Here is a 20267-nt window from a genome sequence, read left to right on the forward strand (position 1 = left end):
AGTATTGGTTGCTACCATACACTGAAAGCCCTCCAGACACAAGAGTACAGGCACACTGAATCCAAACTGGTTTGAATCTTACTACTTTGAAGACCTTAAGACACCTCCCAGGGACTCAGTTAGGGGGGACAAATTTTGTTTTCATTTACTCAGTCACTTATTCACTGGAAAAACAGTAATTGAGTGCTTTGTATGATTTAGACTTCATTCTATATACTGGAATACAGCAGTGACCAAAAATGCAAGATCTTTGCTCTCATGGTACTTATATCTTATAGTAGAAGGCAGACAAAGAAAAATAAATAAATAAATGGATAATTAAATGAAAAGTAAATGAATATGTAAAAATGTTTCATTTGCTCTCATTAACAGCTATCTTCAACTCCTTTGGCTTTCCTCCCTACCTAAGAATTTGATGATGGAATGGCCTACAAAGACATTCATTTGAACAAATGACTGTTACATTCATGCCTAACCCTCCATTTTACTCCCCCTGTAAAACAGCATTTTGCATGAATTAAGATTAATTACTGGTTGGTTTGGATTTACATTTTTCCAAACTGAAGAAGACATTATTGGGATCTCTACTACATTCTCTCCTCACTTGGTCAATGTCGAGGACTATTTATCTGAGAATATAAAAAGGTCTATTTTGTGATCTAGTAGGTTATTTCATAACTTAGTTGTTTGTCTTTATTTTTATCATGAAGAAGAAATCGACTTTTTGTTGTGTATCCCTTTACTTTTCACAAGAAAACAATGTATTCTTCTTAGGTGGAAAGAATACTCTGCATTTCAGCAATTTTTCAAGAAGTGTTCCCACACATTTTGAATGATTAGTTAAACCAGGAAAAAGTTGGACTAATGTGAGGAAGACCTTTTTTTCATTGCCTTTAGTTATCACACAATGAAAAATACTACAGAGGATGCTGAGAAGGTTTAGGAAGAGCAAATAATCTTGAAAATGACTTATTTCATTATATGAAAAGACCCTTAACTTTTGTAGACCTAGATGTTTAAATAATTGTGAAACTTAAATTTGAAATGTATTCTACTCTTGGTAATTTCCTTCTCAGTGTGTTTGAAATGGTTGGGCTGTTATCTGTTCTTGCCACCTTTTTTGTTATGGCATAATACTCCATCCCCTAGCAAAGGAGTTTCATACCCTATTACCTTCCTTTCCAGTTTATTACATTGTTCACAGCAGTGAATGACATAGCTAGCGTTGCAATACTGTTTCTCTTATAACTTTTGGGGTTTGATTCTTCTCATGTGTGTTTTCTGCAAAAAGTGTGTTGTATGTACAGTTGACCCTTGAATAACATAGGTTTGAACTGCATGAGTCCACTTATACACAGATTGTTTTCAATAAATATATCGTAATTTTTTCTTATATTTGTGACAGTTTGAAAAAACTTTCAGACAAACTACATAACCTACAAATATTGAAAATATTAAGAAAAAGTTCAATATGTCATGAATGCATAAAATATTATAGATAATAGTTTATCACTTACCACCATAAAATATACACAAATCTATTATAAAAATTTAAAATATATCAAAACTTACACATACACTTACACACCATACATGGCACCATTCCCAGGTGAGGGAAATGTAAACAAATAAGATGCAGTATTAAATCATAACTAAATAAAACTAACTGCAGTACACACTGTACTACTGTAATGATTTTGTAGCCACTTCCTGTTGCTAATGCAGTGAGCTCAAGTGTTGGGAGTTTCTGATTAAAATACCATGTGACAGTAACCATCTCTGCATGAGCAGTTTCCCTGCAGTTAATTGCATATCACAGCAAAACGTGATGTCTCATGGTTCTTGTGTATTTTTCATTGTGTTCAGCGCAATACTGTAAACCTTATAACATAATGGGACCCAAACAAAGTGTCACTAGTGATGCTGAAAGTGACCCTAAGAAGCAAAGTCATCACATGACAAGAAAAGTTGAATTACTTGATACATACCATAGAATGAAGTCTACAACTGTGGTTGCTTATCATTTCAAGAGAAATGAATCCAGTGTAAGGACCACTGTAAAAAAAGAAAAAGAAATTTATGAAGCTGTGGCCAGTAGGCACTTTAAAAGCCTTGCCCTTTTTGTGAAATACCTTTTTATCTCATATTGAAAATGTAGCTTTATGTGGGTGCAGGATTGTTATAAGAAAGGCAAACCTATCGACTCTCATATGATTTGAGAAAAAGCAAAGTCATTATATGAAAACTTATAGTAAAAGGAAGGTGAAGGATCTAAAGCTGGAGATTTAATGCCGGCAAAGGACGGTGTGATAATTTCAGACAGAGGTTTGGCTTTAAAAAATGTCTAGATAGGGCTTCCCTGGTGGCGCAGTGGTTGGGAGTCCACCTGCCGATGCGGGCGACGCGAGTTCGTGCCCCGGTCCGGGAAGATCCCACATGCCACAGAGCGGCTGGGCCCGTGAGCCGTGGCCGCTGGGCCTGCCCATCCGAAGCCTGTGCTCCACAACAGGAGAGGCCACAGCGGTGAGAGGCCCGCGTACCGCAAAAAAAAAAAAAAAAAAAAAAGTCTAGATAACAGGAGAAGCAGATTCTGCCAATCAAGAGACAACATATAAGTTCCCAGACACCATTAAAAAAATAGTTGAAGAGGAAGGATATCTGCCTGAACAGATTTTTAATGCAGATGAAAGTGACTTATTCTTGGAAAAATAATGTCATGAAGGACATTTAATAGTAAGGAAGAGAAGTGAGCATTAGGATTTAAGGCAGGAAGGGATAGGATTATGCTACTGCTTTGTGAAAATGCAGTTGGGCTTATCATCAGGACTGTCCTTATATAAAGCTTCTAACCCCCGAGCCTTGAAGAGAAAATATAAACACCAGCAGCAAGTCTTTTGGTTGTACAATAAGAAGGCCTGGACAATGAGAACCCCTTTTTTGGGTTGTTTGTATTGATGCTTTGCCTCTGTAAGGGACTGCTTTTTAAAAGTTCTTTTGATATTGGACAGTGCCCCTGACCACCCAGAAACCCATGAGTTCAACCCCAATGGCATCAAAGCGGTCTACCTACCCCCAAACACAATGTCTCTAATTCAGCCTCTAGATCAGGGAGTCATAAGGACCTGTAATGCTCACTACATATGGTGCCCTATGGAAAGGATTGACAACACTATGGAAGAGAGCCCTGACAGAGAGAACATCATGGAAGTCTGGAAGGATTACACCAGTGAAGATGCCATTCTTGTTATCAAAAAAGACATGGGGCTTCCCTGGTGGCACAGTGGTTGAGAGTCCGCCTGCCAATGCAGGGGACACGGGTTCGTACCCTGGTCTGGGAAGATCCCACATGCCGCGGAGCGGCTAGGCCCGTGAGCCATGGCCGCTAAGCCTGCGCGTCCGGACCCTGTGCTCCGCAACGGGAGAGGCCACAACAGTGAGAGGTCCGCGTACCGCAAAAAAAATAAATTAAATTAAATTTAAAAAGGCATGAAAGCCACTAAGCCCTGAACAATATATTCCTGCTGGAGAGAACTGTCCAGATGTTGCACATGACTTCACAGGATTTACGACAGAGCCAAGCAAAGAAATCATAAAGGAAATTGTAGATATGGCACAAAAGGTGGGGTTGTGTGGGTGAAGGGTTTCAAGATATAGATCTTGGAGAAATTCAAGAGTTGATAGACACCATGTCAGAGAAATTAACAGAAGACGACTGATGGAGATGAGTGCTTCCCAACCAGTGACAGATGATGATGAGGAAACCTAGAAGCAGCAGTGCCAGGAAACAAATTGGCATCAGACAATCTAGCAGAAGGATTATGATTTTTCATGACTGCTTTTAACTTCTTTAAGGACATGGACCCTCCTTCTGATACAGGCACTAAAACTAAAGCAAACAGTGGAAGAAGGATTGGTCCTGTATAGGAACATTGTTAGAGAAATGAAAAAGCAAAAAAAAGTCAGAGAGGTTACATGTATTTTGATAAAGTTACACCAAGTGCACCTGCCTCTCCTGCTTCCCCTTCCCACTCTACCTCTTCTGCCTCTGCCACCCCTGAGACAGCAAGACCAACCCCTCCCCCTCCTCCTGAGCCTATTCAAGGTGAAGACAATGAGGATAAATACCTTTATGATGATCCACTTCACTTAACTAATAGTAAATAATCATCAGATCGTACACTTAAAAAACTTACCTGTCATGTGTGTGTGTGGGTGTGTGTGTGTGAATGTCTTTGTGTGAAAATCTAATAACTATATGGCAAGAACTGTGTTAAATGTTTTCCTGTGTCATCACCATTATTACTGCCTAAGTATTTATCATGTAGAACACCGTGTGCCGGACTTGTACTGGAGTGGATAGCTTACCGTTGCATAGGCATGAGTGACATTTAATATTTATAAAATTATTTAATAAATTTAATAAAGTTAAGTGTGTTAGTTTTATTGCTCTTTCATAACTTTGCTTTCAAAGAATTACTTTACCATACAGTATTCTTTCTGTGTCAATTTCCCTCTCTTATAATTGGAGAAACTGTGTATCAGCCTATCATCAGAGGTAAATTTTATTTTTAATGTAACAATGTTTCTAATAGTTTATTATGAATATGATTGTAATACTGTATGCCATAAAAATTTTAGTAACAATTCATTTATTAGTGTGTAGCCTAGGCTACTATGAAGCAATTGTATCGATTACACTAGGTGACCATAAAGCAGTCATATTGCTGCTTCTTTGTTATCAATGCATGAATTGCTATGCCTGTAAATAAACATGAATTTCTTTTTCACATTATCTTTTCATTTTTGATGTCTAGTGTTAGTAATACATATAATATCCACATTGTTTTGTATTATATAAGACAATATTGATGTAGGTACTGACAGACAATTCATCTGTAAACAGACCACATAAACTTATGGTATTGATAAATGCAGTACAGCACTATAAATGTATTTTCTCTTCCTTATGATTTTCTTAATAACATTTTCTTTTCTTTAGCTTACTTTATTGTAAGAATACAGTATTTAATGCATATAACATACAAAATGTATGTTAATTGACTGTTTATGGTATCGGTAAGCCTTCCAGTCAACAGTAGGCTGTTACTAGTTAAGTTGTTTGGAAGTCAAAAGTTGTACATGTATTTTTGACTGCACGGGGATGTTGGCACCCCTAACCCCTACATTGTTCAAAAATCAACTATATATTTAAGAACAATTTGGCAAATTCTTCAAATTATGAAGAGATCAAAAATCAAAGGGACAAATTTTTATCACTGCTAACCATAATCCTTCAATTTGTAGAAATTTCAAGATAACTAAACATTTTTAACTAAGCACTTACTAGTCCCTGAGGTCAATCTATTTTAATTATGTGTACCTTATGTAATTGTTACAAACTTAACTTAATGTTAACACTATGAGAGTATTTGCTATAGAGGTATTACTATAATCTTCCAGAAAATATGCTAGAATGTTAGATGGACATTCTCAAAGATTATGATAATTCTGTCATAAAAAAATTAGAAAATTCTGTAGAATATATACACCAATACTTTAACCATGGCTATCTCTGTTTAAGTGACAGCAGTGTGATAATTTACTCCTAATTAATTTTATGATTTATGGCAGCAAATATATATTATTTTATAATTCTAAACAATATTGTTACCAAACTCAGGTTCAGCTGCTCACCACTCAAAAGCCAATACTTGATAGACAAGTGTTGGTTGGAAGGGAAAGGTTGCTTTATTCAGGAGGCCAGCAACCTGGGGAGAAGGTAGACTCATGTCCCTAAACCAACTCCAAAGATTCTGCTCAACCATGAAAGTTTTTAAAGGGAGAATCATTTGGGGAAGTGGTCAGAGTCTTCATTATCTTCCGCTATGTGCAGACTTTCTTCTGCTTGGCTGGTGGTGAGATAACAGGGCGGTGCTCCAGGAATCTTGTGCTCGACCCAAAGTTACCTGAGAGGGGGCCTTACTTCCTACAGAAGAGCTCAAAGGTATTGCTATATACATCCCTTGAGTAGGGACCAGGACCCTGCTCCAAGGCTGCACCATTGTTTCTTGAGTGCTCCTCCCTTGTTTCTGCATCCCCTCCCTTCCCTGATTAGCAAATGCTCGAATCTCCCCCTTGGAACTCAGGGAAGGTCAAAGAGGCTGAATGAAGCCTATTTCCTACAAACAAGAAATGGGGGGCATGAAAGGGATTTGTACCCAGGAGGGCCTCACAGGGTCCTGCTTCATTTCAGTATGGTTTACGTATTTAATCACTATTGAAAGAATGATCTCAAGTGGTTTTCTGTATCATTTCACTGCACTATTTAATATCCTTTAAAAGCTGGTTACAGGCTTGCAAATGAAGTCCAAATTGCTAGCATTGCTCAAAATTCTATTCTGGACTGTCTTACTTATCCAGCCTTTTTGTCACAGTGTACTTCCTTCAATGTTGGACTGGATTTTCCTCTTGTTTTCCTAGACACCGACCTTGGGACCAGCTAGACCCAACCTCCAAATGACCTTGACAAAATTCCCCACCTAATAAAACATGATTCAGGGAATTACTTTTAGCTGCAGTTTTAATTGAGAGTATTACTTAAAGAATTACCTCACTTAGCTTCATCTGCAATTTTTTTTCTCAAGAAACTTAACTCTGATATTTCCAATATTTTTTTCTATGAATTCTTCCAATTGAAACCATGCACCTCAGGTTGGGACTTGAACCCCATGCCAGGACTTGAACCTGGTCAAAACCCAGATTGAGACTTGAACTCACGCAGCCGGGACTCGAACCTGGCCACAGTCTACCAACTGAGAACACACACCTGGTTTCGGGACTTAAAGAAGCTCAGGTTCTTGATGTCTCTTTGCAGAAAGAATTCAGTGAGAGACAAAATGATAGGTAAGAAGTGGATTTCTTTAGAGAGAAACACACTCCACAGAGTGTGGGCCATCTCAGAAGGCGAGAAAGGCACCAGGGTATGGGGTAGTCACTTTTTATAGGGCTGGGTAATTTCATAGGCTAATGGATGGGAGGAGTATTCCAGCTATTTCAGGAAGGGGCAAGGATTTCCAGGAATTGGGCCACCGCCCACTTTTTGATCATTAAGGTCAGTCTTGGAAGTGTCATGGCGCCTGTGGGTGTGTCATTTAGCTTGGTGATGTGTCACAGTGAGTGTATACTGAGGCTCAAGGTCTAGTGGAAGTTGACTTGTCCTCCATCTTGGACCCATTTCGTTCTAATTAGTTATGTCATGTCCTTGGGCTATATCATTCTTTCAAAGGTTGTGCCCTCCCCCTTCCCTCCTGTTTCACAATGATTAATCAACTGAAGATAATTCAGTGCAATTTAGTCAAGTCATATATATATATATATATATATTTTTTTTTTTTTGGCGGTGCAAGGGCCTCTCACTGTTGTGGCCTCTCCCGTTGTGGAGCACAGGCTCCAGACGCGCAGGCTCAGCGGCCATGGCTCATGGGCCCAGCCGCTCCGTGGCATGTGGGATCCTCCCGGACCGGGCCACGAACCCGTGTCCCCTGCATCGGCAGGCGGACTCTCAACCACTGCGCCACTAGGGAAGCCCCATATTAATTTTTTAATGTTAATAAGTTACAGATACTATACTGTTTTTTCTTAAGGAGTTTACATTAAACTTTCCACGAAAATAGGGCAGAAGGAAGGAAGGAAGGAAGACTGATAAGAAGTCTGTTCCACAATTACTCAGCTCTCTGCTTTGGGACAATTTCTAACTGCAACAGAGAGCTAGAGTCCTTGCAGTTCATGACAGTGTTGAGGAGTAGTGGATGCAGAGATGAGGGCCAGAGAGAGGTGAAGCAGCCATCATTTCAAGGAGCTGAGCAGAGAGTAGACCCCAGAAGCTCATGTCTGGGCCACTGTTGAGCTGAGGGCAGTGCTCCACACAAACAGAGGAAGACTGACGGAAGCTTTCCAAATAGCAGCTACCATGAAAACTATGAAGTTGAGAATGGTAATGAGAAGACAGAGATCAAGCATTCTTGGAGGAAGAACATCCTGTTCTGACTCATCCAAAACAGATGGCTCATTTTAACACTGCACTTACATCTTTGATATCCAACTAAGACATGGCAAAGGCCTGAACCTTAAAAGCAAGAGCCATGCCTTGATTGCAGATACCTGCCAACTAAAAATTGGCCCTTGCCATCTACATCTACTAGGATTAAATCATGAGCCACAGCAACTGCTGACCTTCAACACACCCTGAAAGGAGTTCAGGGTGGAGTTTAAGAATGAGACACTCTGTGCTCTGGAAAAAGCTGGCAGAATAGGCTTTCAGATAGTTAGATATTGTCAAGAGAAGAGTTTAGGAGCTCAATTCTTGCATCTCCTGTGCCTAGAAAAGCATCAAAATCCTTCATGGTGACGTCTGCTCCTTGGGATTAGCAGTAACTTTCACGAGACTACCAGAAACCTTCAGCAATAAAATATGTGTTTGATTACATGTACTTCCCCTTCACTAAAATCACATATATACTGACCTGCCCCCCGCTACCCCTTTGGAACCGTTCCTCAGAGCTATCTGAGAGGCTGTCTCTTGACAGCCTATAGTCCTCAGAAAGCCCCAAATAAAACTGAACTCATAGCTCTCATATTGTGCGTGTGTGTGTGTGTGTGTATGTGTGCGCGCGCTCTGTGCTTTGTTGTTGTTGCTTTTCAGTCCGCACCCCTGATGTCTTAAGCGTTTCTTCTTGCATAACTTTGTCCCACTCCTTAGGTGAGATGGGGGATAGAGTGAGAGGAATACCTTCTCTTGTTGTTCTGGAACATGACCCTGTAAGGGCTTTCTTCCAGAGAGTATGTCTCTGTTACGGAAAAGGCTTTAGGACTATTTCACAAGGATTACTCTTTCCATCCCCCTGCCAGAGACATGAGGGGTTATTTATTGCATCTTCTCTATGAGAATCTGGTAGGGTTCCTGAAAATACAGCCAATAAAAGTGCAGGGCCTCTCCAAGATGGCACCTCCTAGGAGTGTCTCACTGCCACGTTGGTACTCTATTGGTCTCTAGCAATTTGTCAAAATTATCATTGTAAGTGTTTCTACCAGTTTATGACTCCAGGAGGTTTTGCTCCAGGAAACCAGTTCTCAGCTGTGTCTCTTTGGATTCTCTGTCTCTTGATTTCAGGGTGGTAGCATTCCCTGAAAACTCAGTTCTTTAATGTGTAAGGGAGGAAATATAATTTTTCCTCTACCCTTCTGAACTCTTGGCTGACACCCCTTTTAATAAAAGACAGACTAATAAGGAGAAAAAAACCACAAGTTTATTAAATATATACCTCAATATGGATGTGTAAATGAAAAATATTGCCTGCCATATCAGTAAACAAAGGATGTTGCAGACGACAAGCCACCACATTACAGCCCTCACAGTGAGCCCCAAGGGAACTCAGGATGGAAACAGAATGCTGCAACCACCCCCAAAAGTGCACCTTGAGGTTACTCAGGATGAGAAAGCATGGGACACTGGCCCAAGACAGCTGAGGTGCATATCAAAGGAATGATTTCAATGAGCCCAGACTTTGCATCTTCCCAAACATAGAAAAGCACTAAATTCAAAAGAAAGACAAAAGAAAGATGCTGGGAGGGAAGCAATTAAGCAAGTAAGTAGGTGAAAGGAGGAAATATTTGGTAAACAAAGCTTGCCAAGGCAAGCAGGTAAGTCAGTCTCTCAGGTGAAAAAGTTGTCTCTGGTAATAGCTCTCTTCCTGGTACAGGCACCTTTCTAATGTAAATTGCCTTTATAAATGTAGATTTTTCTTTACAAAAGGGTAAAAAATCTTCTACTGTTTTCAGAGTTTTTTTCTGTCTGCACAGTTTTTTTCTGTGTCTCAAAAATAATCAGCTCAAAATAATCCTTAGGCCAAAGAGGCATGTTTTGGAATGGCATATTCTTCTACCTTTCAACTGCAACCAAGGAAAATTGTTTTTCAGTCCAGGCTTATGTCAGAGCTGGAAATTGAACTCTTATAACTTAATTTTTAAATTTCATTTTCCAATTGACTGTTATTCATATACAGAAATGTGACTGATTTTTTAAAAATTGACCTTATATTCTGCAACCTTGCTAAATTAGTTCTAATACTTTTCATTTGTTGAATCCACTGAATTTTCTATGTATGCAAACATATCTTCTGAAAGCAATGAGAGTTTTTCTTTGAATCTACCACTTAATGATTCTTGGAGAATGATGCTTGGAGAATGAAAAGTTTAGGAGAAATCGAAGGTGAAGATGCTGAATTTAAACAGAGGTTTTGATGGTCTTATGGGAGACAAAAATTGGATAACAGATTCTCTCAGGCTTTGAATGTCACTCTGAAGGTCTAGATTTCCTAAAACTAACATTCTATTCTTAATCTCAGGTTGTATTATAATTATTTGTCCCCACCTTAACCGGCTGTCACAAACAAAAGTAAATCATCATAACATTTTTCAGTATCTCAAATTATTTATACACCATTTCATTCACAGTAGTATTTGGTTAACAATAATCAGGGTCAAATCACAAAACTAAAACAATTTAGTAACAAGTTTGTCCATTATTCAAGGGAAAGCATTCCATGGATTGGGGGAATACAGTGCCTCACAAGCAGTGGTTCATTCTTCCTGAGGGATTTTCGGCAAGAGTGAGTTTACAGAGAAGTAGAACGGGCAACATGGGAACAGGCCACGGTTGGCTGGGTTTGCATATCTGACCTTCTTTAGAAAGACAAAGGAACAAAGAATTATGGAGCCTAGAGTTAGCTTGGCATCTGGGGATTGGCTGACTGTATAAACTATGTTTCTGGTCAAGTGGAACATTTAGAGGAACATAAAAGTTTGGTTTGCTGAGGTACCACCTGGGGCAAGAGCAGTTCCATCTTGACCATAAAAATTCACTTCAACACCAGGAATGTAAAAAGATAAAATCTAATGCAGAAATCTAAAGAAAGCTGATAAAAATGTACAAAGACTATAGGAGTCAAATATTATTCTTATAAGAAATGGACTTTATAATATCTGTGATTAATTTGTCTATTAAACAAGGTGACAAAATGGATACATAATCTTGTTAGAAAATTGGATACTATATAAAATTTCAATGAACATTTAAGAACCAAAAAATCCAATAAATGAAAATAACATTTTACCTGGGGGTTCAGACAGCAGGTTGGACAGTGTGAAAGAGAGGAGTAGTTTACTAGCATATAAATCAGAATAAAAATATTCTGATTGAAACAGGATAGAAAATAAAAGAACTAAAATACAGAAAGAAGAGCATATGTTCAAGAGATGGTAAAGAGACCTAATTATCTATAACACAGATATGTTTCCTGTCCAAAAACTCTTTAAACTTCAAGTTTATGAAAACAGTCAACTATGGTTATAAAGTCAAACAAGTCAATTTCAAAAATTGATTCAAGACATCAAGGCAAAGAAGCAAACGTTTCTATAGATACATTATGGTAAGCTTACTGAAAACTAAAACAAAAAATCTTAAAAGACGACCAGAAAAAAAATAAATAAAAAACAACATTGTTTTCAAAAAAGGACCAATATAAGCTCTGATGATAAGGGTCAAGGATAATTTTAACAAGAACCCCATGAGATACTTCTATACCCCAAAGCTTTAAAACCCACTTATTTTGTGACTTAATCAAGAAGAAACTGGACTTATTTGTTTGAAAAATTAGAGGACAGGTCTTAGGTACTTGGAAAGACCCCCTTCAGTCCTTATATAGATGATAATACATTTATTTTAGCTCATTAAAAGTTTTTTCCCTTCCACATCTTGTACTGTGCACTTTTTTTTTTTCCTATTCCATAATGCTTTTTATGGCCACGGAGAACAATTATAGTAAAATCCTCCTTCTACTGCAAATCATTTATGAAACCTGCTTAAGTACTGTGTCATGTGTGGATTTATGGATTGCTAAGTCATTCTGTGGTTTCTGTTAAACTCAGGAGAGATTTGACCATATCCGATTGTTACAGTATTTCAAAGAGCAAATTGCTTTATATATTTTGCAACAGGATATCTTCATGATTTATCAAAAAGCTTAAGAGTTTTGTTATTTTTATAACATCTGCATTTAGTCATTATGTATGTCACTCATTTTGTTCTGAATAAATCTGTTCATAATAAGAGTGGAAGACATTTTATATTTATCATATATTGGGAGGCATACAATTTTTCTCTGTAAATATACCAATAACACACAGGCACACGCACACAATCAACCACATACACTTACTACTTGGAATATACTCATACAAACACATTTTGAGTAAAATATGTAGGAAGTCTTAATATCAAGTATCCTAGTGGGGCATGCACTTTTTCTTTGAGTACCAATAACACCCACCTTTACTATACAATTTCAAAAGCATTTTAAAAAATACTTCTGCTTGCTCTGAATTGCAATTCCATAAATTTTATGCAATTATTCCCATCTTCAGGTTAAAAAACCTGAGATACTATGAAAATAAGCAACTTCCCCAGGATCACAAGGCCAATAATTGACAGTTGCATTTTTTAAAAATATTGTTCTATTTTAGAAGAATTTTAGCATTACCAAAATCTGCAAGAACACTACAGAGTTCCTATATACCTCACACCCAGGTTTCCTTCTGTTAACAGTACCTTAGTGCATCTGTCACAACTAATACATCAATAATGATACATTATTGTTAACTAAAGCACATACTTTTTTGTACTTAATTTTTTCTTTTTTTTTTTTTTTTTTTTTTGCGGTACGTGGGCCTCTCACTGTTGTGGCCTCTCCCGTCACGGAGCACAGGCTCCGGACGCGCAGGCTCAGCGGCCATGGCTCATGGCCTAGCCGCTCCACAGCATGTGGGATCTTCCCGGACTGGGGCACGAACCCGTGTCCCCTGCATCGGCAGGCGGATTCTCAACCACTGCGCCCCTAGGGAATCCCCAAAAGGAAGCACTTTTTGATTTAAATTTAAATTTTGATTAAGCCTAGTGAGGAAGGCATGTTGAAAGCTGAGACAGGCCAAAAGCTAGGTCTCTTGTGTCAAATAGCTAGGTTGTGAATGCAAAGGAAAAGTTCTTAAAAGAAATTAAAAGTGCTACTCCAGGGAACACACATATAATAAGAAAGCAAAACAGCCTCATGGCTGATATGGAGAAAGTTTTAGTGCTCTGGATAGAAGATCAAACCAGCCACAACACTCCTTCAAGCCAAAGCCAATCTAGAGTAAGGTCCTAACTCTCTTTAATTCTATGAAGGCTTAAAGAGATGAGAAAGCTTGAGAAAAAAATGTTTTGACCTAGTAGATGTTGGTCCATGAAGTTTAAGGACAGAAGCTAACTCCATAATATAAAAGTGCAAGGTAAAGCAGCAGGTGCTGATGCAGGAGTGGTAGCAAGTCTTTCAGAAGATCTAGCTAAGATCATTCATGAAAGTGGCTACACTACACAACAGATTTTCAGTGCAGACAAAACAGCCTTATATTGGAAGAAGATGCCATCTAAGACTTTCACAGAGAATAGAAAACAGTGCCTGGCTTTAAGGCTTAAAATTACAGGCTGACTATCTCGGTAGCAGTGTTGTCAGAAATAATCAATAAACAGTCTATGACAAACAATAAATGCTGGAGAGGGTGTGGAGAAAAGGGAACCCTCTTGCACTGTTGGTGGGAATGTAAATTGACACAGCCACTTGTAGAACAGTATGGAGGTTCCTTAGAAAACTAAAAATAGAACCGCCCTATGACCCAGCAACCCCACTCCTGGCATATACCCAGAGAAAACCATAATTCAGAAAGACACACGCACCCCAATGTTCATTGTAGCACTATTTACAATAGCCGGGATATGGAAGCAACTTAAATATCCATCGACAGATGAATGGATAAAGAAGATATGGTACGTATATACCATGGAATATTACTCAGCCATAACAAGTAACGAAATTGGGTCATTTGTGTGGATGGACCTAGAGACTGTCATACAGAGTGAAGTAAGTCAGAAAGAGAAAAACAAATATCATATATTAATGCATACATGTGGAATCTAGAAAAATGGCATAGATGATCTTATTTGCAAAGCAGAAATAGAGACACAGACATAGAGAACAAACATATGGATACCAAGGGGGAAAGGGTGGGGGGCCATGGGAGGAATTGGGAGATTCGGATTGACATATATACACTATTGATACTATGTATAAAACAGATAACTAATAAGAAATACTGTATAGCACAGGGAACTCTACTCAATGCTCTGTGGTAACCTAAATGGGAAGGAAACCAAAAAAAGAGGGGATATATGTATACATGTAGCTGATTCACTTAGCTATACAGTAGAAACTAACACAACATTGTAAAGCAACTATACTCCAATGAAAATTATTTAAAGAAAACAATCTATGCTATGAATGGAAGAGAGTTTTCATCAAAGCTAACTGAAGACCATAACCCGGGAGACAAAGATATAGAAACATTTGAATTGTTTTCTGCTGGATTACAAAATAAAGGAGGCTCATATAGGCAAAACACACAAAATAACATAACTTGTTTGTCCAGCTTTAGGATTGGAGCTCCAAAAAGTAAGGGTGCTTGTTAAGCAAGGATTGGTTGGGGTCTGAAATGCTTGCATAGTTATAAGGAGAGACCCTGTGACCATAAGGTTGCAGCTAGCAGTTGCTGGCAGATATTATTTTTAGAATGGATGATGGTATCCTTGAATCTAACACAGTTCAGAAAATTTAAGTTCTCAGTGATAGAGGAGCGTGTCTGAAACCATATTCACAATGGCCTCTTAGCTCCACTTTGAATGCCTGAACCACAGTTACTCCATTTTGACTTAAAGTGCATTATTTTTCTTAATGGTTAAAGCAGATGTACAATATATGTTTAATAGGCCACAAAACAGTCTATTCTAGTTAGCATAAAGTTTAAGTTAAATCTTATGTAAGCCAGAATGACTTCTTCATACCTCCATATGTGAAAACTTCTTACATCAGGGACTGATTCAGCTGGTGGCTTAAAGCTGAAGCCAATGCTCACTGACCATTTCAAAAATCCTAGGGCACTTAGGAGTTATGCTAAGTCTACTTTACCACAGATGGAATAACAAAGCTTGGATGACAGAGCATCTGTTTACAACATGGCTTACTGAATATTTTAAGCCTGATGTTGAGATTTACTGCTTGGAAAAAAAAGATTTCTTTCAAAGTATGACTGCTCATTGACAATGTACCTGGTCATCCAAGAGCTCTGATGGAGATGTACAATGAAATGAGTGTTTTTTTCATGCCTGCTAACCCAACACTCATTCTGCAGTCCATGGGTCAAGAAGTAATTTTGACTTTCAAGTCTTTTTACTTAAAAAATACACTTCATAAGGCTACAGTTGCTATAGATAGTGATTCCTCTGATGGGTCTGGGCAAAGCAGATGGAAAACTTTCTGGAAAGGATTCACCATTCTAGATATCATTAAGGACATTCATGATTCAGGGGAAGAGGTCAACATATCAATATTAACAGGAGTTTGGAAGAACACGATTCCAACTCTCATGGGTGACTTGGAGGGGTTCAGGACTTCAGTAGATGAAGTAACTGCAGGTGTGGAAATAGCAAGAGAACTAGAATTTGAAGTGGAGCCTAAAGACGTGACTGAACTGCTGCAATCTCATGATGAAAGGTTAACATATGAGGATGAAGAGTTGCTTGTTGGGCTTCCCTGGTGGCGCAGTGGTTGAGAATCTGCCTGCCAATGCAGGGGACACGGGTTCGAGCCCTGGTCTGGGAAGATCCCACATGCTGCGGAGTAACTAGGCCCGTGAGCCACAACTACTGAGCCTGCGCGTCTGGAGCCTGTGCTCCACAACAAGAGAGGCTGCGACAGTGAGAGGCCCGCGCACTGCGATGAGAGTGGTCTCGCCGCAACTAGAGAAAGCCCTCGCACAGAAACGAAGACCCAACACAGCCAAAAATAAATAAATAAATTTAAAAAGATTTGCTTGTTATGGATGAGCAAAGAAAGTGGTTTCTTGAGATGGAACCTACTCCTGGTGAAGATAATATGAAAACTGTTGAAATGACAGCAAAGGATTTAGAATATTACATCAACTTAGCTGGATTAGCAGTGGCAGGGTTTGAGAATATTGACTCTGATTTTGAAAGAAGTTCCACTGTGGGTAAAATGCTATCAAACAGCATTGCATGATGCAGATAAATCACTCCTGAAAGGAAGAGTCAAGCAATGCAGCAAACTTAATTGTTGTCCTATTTTATGAAATTGCCACGGCTACCCCAACCTTCAGCAACCATCACCCTGATCAGTCAGCAGCCGTCAGCATCTACCAACAAAAAGATTACAACTTGCTGAAGGCTCAGATAATGGTTAGCATTTTTTAGCAATAAAGAATTTTTTAAACTAAGGTATATGTATGTACATTGTTTTTTGTAGACATAATGCTATTACTCACTTAATAGACTACAGTACAGTGTAAGTGTAACTTTTATGTGCACTGAGAAACCAAAAATTCCTTGCTTTATTGCAATATTTACTTTATCGCAGTGGTCTGGAACTGAACCCGCACCATCTCTGAGGTATGACTGTATACGGCTATAGTGATTACAGTGGGATATGGGACTAGAGAAGGAAACAGGAAACATTTATGTTGAAATGTAGACATTTTTCAAGTTTTAAATGTGTGCATCACATTTTTTTAACACATAAAACCAAACTAATACATATCAAATTTATACTGATGGTACCAAAAGCATTAGCTGCCAGGACCAGACTTTTACCTTAGGGGTACAGATGACCAAACCTGAGGGATGAGCATAAAGGGTTGACAAGACCTCCAAGCGCTGATCAGTCATTTTCCAAATGGGACCCAAAAACCATATGATTGAAAATGCAATATTTTCCCACTGGATTGCACACTGCTGTTCTTCTGGTTCCTCCTGTAAATTATGCCTTCTGGGAGCCATGACATATTTTAAGCTTTAAGTCCTCTGTTTCATAATGCACCATGCATCCTGCAGCACAAGACTTTTGGACTGCTATAACAACAAACCTCAGACTGGGTAGCTTATAAACAATAACAATTTATTGTTCACCATTCTGGAGGCTGTGAGGTCCAAGATCAAGTCAGCATCGTCACATTTTCTGGTGAGGACCCTCTTCCTTACTCAAAACTGCCACCATCTTACTATGTCCTCACTTTGGCAGGAGGGGTCAAAGACCCCTCTGGAGCTTCTTTTATAAACACACTAATCCCATTTGTGAGGAATCTACTTTTGAAACCTAATTACTTTCCAAAGGCCCTAATCCCATCATCTTTGGGAGTTAGGACTTCATATATAAATTTTGGGGGGACACAAATATTCAGACCATAATCACAGGAGCACAAAGATAATGACACAAAGGAGACACCACTAATGGAAAATTTTGTGGAACTTCTTAATTTTATAAAGGCTAGCTTTTTAAGAAACATAAATTCATCTGTTCTAGCCAAATATGTAAAATTATCATCAACTTTCATATAAAATAATTGTAAAGCTACCACATATATAGTAATATTTTATCAGTAAACTATACATAGAATTCTAAGTATTCAATGAAAAATGGAAATGTTCTCTAATGCTGGACTGAAGTAGATTGGCCTCCAAAGACACATATACTCAATTAAAAAAAAAAAATTGCTGGACTGCTGTATTTTGAACCAAGGTGGTTTATAGAAAACTCGAGATACTGCACAATTCAATTTATGTCTTTAGAGACTTTCAAAGTCCTAGTAAATATTTTACTGACCATTTAATGTTTTTTTAGTAAATGAAGTGCATAAAGCACCAGAGAAACCAGAAAAAAATTGTTACTCTATTTCAGTTTTATAACCCCTCTCACATTAGTGGTATATGAGTTTATCTATAATATGTAATGATACAGTACATCAATTCTAATAGGATGTATTACAATATTCAGAATTCTCAAAGCGCAGAGTAATAAAAATGCCTCCACTGCATCTATAATTTGAAACTTCAACATGTAAACAGGATTATATACATAATAGAAATAAACCTTTGAAGATACTCATATCTGGTGCTTTGATAAGCAAGAAAACTTTTATACTGTCAGGGGTTTTGGAGTGTAAAATTAAATTTTAATATTAAAACGGAAACACTGTTGATGCAACAGCTGAATCAACAGGACTACAAAATAATTCAGGTAAAATACTACCCTAGAGCATGAATGTAATTTCTTTGTATAAATAGCTAGCATTGAACTCAAACAACAGTATATAATCATTTTTGAAATAAGTTGTCTACTTTATCATATTTCTTGAACAAGGCATTGAATAGTTATCAATGTTAATATCTCAACAATAAGATTCCTGACTACTGATATTATAATTTTCAATAAATATATTCTATACAGCACTACACAACAATAATATTGTTTTTACTTTTTTCTTTTATTTTTATTTTTTCTCTCTACCCAGTCAATTCCCAATAATATTGTTTTTAAAAGAAACATAATAATCAAAATGTTAGGGAGGAATAAGGGGAAAAGAAAGTGTTTCATTATGCGGAAAGAAAACTTCCAGGCAAAGAGAAGAAGAAATGTAATGTTCTTAGCACTGAGTTCAAGGAGTCCTAGGCAGGGTTTTTGTTTATTTGCTGCATAAAAAAACACAACTCAAAAGCAGCTAAGTTGAAGAGAAGTGACTCAATATTCTTTTTCAAAATTTATGATTTATGTCTACCATGTTTTCTGTTTTCCCTTTCTTTCTCTTTCTTCCCCCCTTCCTTCCTTCCTTTCTTCCTTCCTTCCTTTCTTTCTCTCTCTCTCCCCCTCTCTTTCTTTCTTTCTCTCAGTCAGACCTGAGAGTCTTGTCTTAGATATGTGGGTAGTCATGACTAAGCCATCAACTCTTAACAAATAAATCAAGTCAGTGCTACATAATTATTTCTAAAGAATAAATATCATGCTCTAGTACTAAAGGGTTTCATCTACCAAATTCCCTGCTTACTTGCCAACTTTGGCAAGGGTCAGCTTTAAAATATGCCTCTCTCCTGAATGGCTGTATTCATGTTAATATCAGGCAAAGAAGGCGAGTCATATTAACTGCACCAACTGGCTGTGGACCTTGAACAATTATTTAACCAATCAGCTTCTCAATGCCTCAGTGATGTCCTGTCAAACTGGGGCAAATACCTACTTCAGAGTGTTTTGTGAGAATTAAATAAAATGCACACAAAGCACATTGCCCAGAGCTTCATACTGGTAAGCAGTGAATCGAAGTCTTCTCTTAGTGGAAGTGTTAAATTATGTGTTTATGAGGTAAGAAAATGGCCTCTTTTTTACAGGGTAATCTAGAATGTACAAGAAAATACAGAAAATAGCTAGGCAGTCTTGTAACACAGTGAAGGTCAGGTGTATGACCAATTTGGCTGTGAGTGATATGAGGCTGGAGAAATATTTTGGAAACACACAAGGGAAAGAGGAAAACATTGTGGCTTTTGTAGTATATAATCAGATGCTCATACAGACTCTGCCATGAATATTGCAATACAGCCTTGTAACAATACCGTGAGGATTTCTTCTTAAATAATATTCTCTCTGTGACTCAATGTGGCTTTCAAAATGCCCCAGGATGGCTACATAAGACACTGAGAGTTACTTAAGCAAGAGTTTCCAAGATTTCTCAATGCTACAACCCCCACAAGTTAGACAATGGAAAGACATGTAAGTGTTCTTCCTTCCCTGCAATGTAAAGAAACTACTGGGATATTGTCCTGGGACAGGAAGGCAGGATACATGAATTTTAATGTGTTTCTTTGTTCATGGCATGAAGACTCTTCCTATCTACATTTCTATGCATTTCTAACTTCAGATGTCTTGAAAGTGTTCTTCTAAATATGTCCATAATAACACCAGAAGAGTTCTGTGTCATTCTTGTAAGACAGGCAGTAGTAACAGGTGTAGGAGCAAATGAAGTATGGGGACAATAAGGAAAATTGGTAAACAGATAGGAGACAGGAGACCCAGGTCCCGGGACTGGTTCTGATACTAACATGATATGTAATCTTAAGCATATCCTTGGGCTGTTCCACTACTGGATTTATTCTTCTTAGCTGTGAAGTGACCACTGGTCTCTGACAACCCTTCTAGTGCTTTAATTCCACAATGAGAATGAGTCTGTGTTAGTCCTCATTTATGAGCATAGTTTCCTCTAGCACAGGACTGTTTCTCAAAGTATAG

At 38.1% G+C, this 20267-nt stretch overlaps 1 long non-coding RNA gene across 1 annotated transcript in view; it reads right to left on the reverse strand.

The window, feature by feature from the left end:
* Positions 1–20267, reverse strand: part of LOC307187575 — a 428053-nt gene that overhangs the window by 194510 nt on the left and 213276 nt on the right. Inside the window, exon 2 of the long non-coding RNA XR_013828645.1 lies at positions 1989–2055. This is a non-coding gene — a long non-coding RNA (uncharacterized lncRNA). The remainder of the gene's footprint in view (positions 1–1988; positions 2056–20267) is intronic.

The sequence above is a fragment of the Stenella coeruleoalba genome, assembly GCF_951394435.1.
Source record: "Stenella coeruleoalba genome assembly, chromosome: 6".
Classification (NCBI taxonomy): domain Eukaryota; kingdom Metazoa; phylum Chordata; class Mammalia; order Artiodactyla; family Delphinidae; genus Stenella; species Stenella coeruleoalba.